Below are 2,771 nucleotides of genomic sequence, written 5' to 3'. Positions count from 1 at the left end.
CAATATTCGTTCCCTATCATCAGCTGGCACCTTTGACGCCATCCGAATATCACTCTGATGTTCCTGAAGGCGTATACGCAATTCACGTGTCGTCATGCCTATGTAGATTAACCCACATGGACATGTTGCGTAATAGATGACGCCACAGGTGCTACAGTTGATAAAGTGCACAATTTTGTATACATCTTTACCAGATGAATCACTAAATGACACACTTTTTACCATAGCCTTACAGATGCTACAATGTCCGCACGGTGTCGAGCCCCACTTTGGTCCCCTAGACTGAAACAGGAATTCCTGGTTGTTAGGTGGGACATAATGGCTGGATACCAGAATGTCACTAAGATTCCTGCTGCGTCTAGAGACCAGAGTGGGGGCCGAGGTAAGTACCGAATTTAGGACATGATCACTTTGTAATACAGGCCAATATTTTACAAACGTTTTTCTGATGTTATTCCATTGTGGACTGTAATCCGTGATCATACAGACTGGTCGAGCCTCATCCACCGCTGCATTATGGACTTTTTTAGGCTTTGTTGTGAGGAGGGTCTGTCGTGATGTATTGACAGCTCGCTGGTACCCCCGTTCAATAACCACAGGGTGGTATCCTCTTTGTACAAAACGTTGTCGAAGCTGAGTTGATTCCTTTTCAAAGTCCTCTGTTGTAGTGCATAATCTTTTGGCTCTTAGAAACTGACCAATCGGTATAGATCGTTTTTGATGTTGTGGATGAAAGGACGATGCGTGTAACAAAGCGTTTACAGCAGTATCCTTGCGATGAATTGCCGTCGATAGAGTGCCATCCGTGGTCGTCTTGATGTTGATATCCAAAAATGTCATTTGACTTTGGGAGATGGTTTGGGTCAGTCTTATATTCCAATCATTCGCGTTAAGTTGTACCAAAAATAAATCAAGTGCCGTCCTGGATCCCTGCCAAACAAACAAAATATCATCTATAAAGCGGATCCAGGATATAACCTGTCCATCCGCCCCATCCATGATCTGTTGTACGTATTCACGTTCCCAAAGACCCAAAAATAGGTTAGCGTATGAGGGCGCACAAGTCGCCCCCATCGCCACACCTCGTAATTGGAGATAGTGTCGGTCTTTGAAAAGGAAATGATTATGTGTGAGTACAAAATCCAACAGAACTAGTATGAACTCCACCAGTTCCGGCGATAGATTCCTTGTCCGCAAAAAGAAACTGGAGGCCTTCAAGCCAAGTTCATGCTGGATACAGGTATACAGCGATTCTACATCGCATGTCACGAGGTACATATCATCTTCCATATGGACATTCTCCAACCGCTTCAACACATCGGTGGAGTCACGTACATAAGATGGAAGACATTGGACACATGGCTTGAGGTAGAAATCCAAAAAACGACAAATGGGTTCGCTAAGCCCACCACACCCCGACACTATCGGTCTACCCGGAGGTCTCGTTGAAGATTTATGCACCTTCGGTAGTAGATACAGTGTGGGGGTTATTGGATGCTTCACCACCAAGCCATTGTATACAGTCCTGTTAATGATTGATGACTCCACCGCTGTCAGCAGAACGGCCTGTATCTGCATTTGATAGTCATTGGTAGGATTAGAGGTCAATCTGCGGTAGCAGGCGGTGTCACGTAATTGACGATGGGCCTCCGCCTCATACATCTCGATAGGCCAGACTACCACATTTCCACCCTTGTCCGCCGGCTTAAATACCACCTTCTTCATTGCTTTTAATTGTTTTAAAGCCACTCTCTGAGATTGATTTAAGTTGTCATATGAACGTTTCGTGGGAAGGATAAATAGGTCCTTCACCACCATTTTTACAAACGTTTCAATTGCCGGACTCAGAGACAAGGGTGGAAATGTGACAGACCGGCCACGAGTGAAGGGCGGAAATTTCGACTCACCTCCTTCCTGCTCCATCAGTAGTTCCTCTAGTGTTCGAAGCGCCTCCAATTCCTCCGGGGCTGTAAAGATATCATTTGAACACGTTTTAGAAAAGTGTTTTCTGTAGACCAACTTCCTTGCAAACAGGAACGTATCCTTGATTGCAGTGAAGTTGTCATATACAGACACAGGACTAAAGGATAGTCCAAAAGACAGCAGTTCCAGTTGGGGATCAGAAAAGGTTATATCCGAAAGGTTAATTACCTTTAGTTCCCCATTTTTGGAGTCATCCAGATTGTTGTATTTTCGTTTGATTGGAGTTTTTGATGTCATCATCGTCTGTCCCACTACTGTTGAACCCTCAGCACGTTGTGAGTGATTGCTCCGTATAGATGTCACCGAGCTTGAGGCAGAGCGATCGGTATTGCGTTTATAATGCCACCGAAATATTCTTTCATTTTGGTAGTCTGCAATATCACGCTGAAATTTCTTTGCCTTTTGTTCTTGAATTTCTTTTTCCCATCGGGCTTGATCGTTGTTTAGATCTTGTTCAAATCGTGCCATCATTTCCGGGCTACCTATCAGTCGCAACTTATCCTGTAGTGGTGCAATTGACTTCTCTATATCCTCCAATTGTTTCTTTTCATATCCAATTAATAGCTCAATGAATGTACGTGAGCATAGTTTGCAGGCATCTTCCCATCTCTGTTTTAAGATGTCATCTCCCAATGGGAATGAAGGGCATACCTGAACTCGAAGGCCCCTAGGTGCCAGATCTCTGGTCAGGTACTGTTCAAGCGCAGCTTTGTTCCACCATGTTTTGGTTCTACTGCGGTATAAATTCTTGAGAAGTTTCTGTGTCTCAGATACATCGGGTTGTATGG

At 44.4% G+C, this 2,771-nt stretch overlaps 1 long non-coding RNA gene across 1 annotated transcript; it reads right to left on the bottom strand.

Moving 5' to 3' along the window:
• Window positions 1-563: 563 nt before the first annotated feature.
• Window positions 564-2,445, bottom strand: LOC122930750. The gene is made up of 3 exons (XR_006388173.1): window positions 2,152-2,445; window positions 1,908-1,967; window positions 564-930 (listed from the first exon to the last, which is right to left on the bottom strand). It is a non-coding gene; the product is annotated as an uncharacterized LOC122930750 (long non-coding RNA).
• Window positions 2,446-2,771: the final 326 nt, after the last annotated feature.

This window comes from Bufo gargarizans, chromosome 3 (genome assembly GCF_014858855.1).
Source record: "Bufo gargarizans isolate SCDJY-AF-19 chromosome 3, ASM1485885v1, whole genome shotgun sequence".
Classification (NCBI taxonomy): domain Eukaryota; kingdom Metazoa; phylum Chordata; class Amphibia; order Anura; family Bufonidae; genus Bufo; species Bufo gargarizans.
The sequence above is the reverse complement of the archived record's forward strand: the minus strand, read 5'-3'. Positions and strand labels throughout refer to the sequence as shown.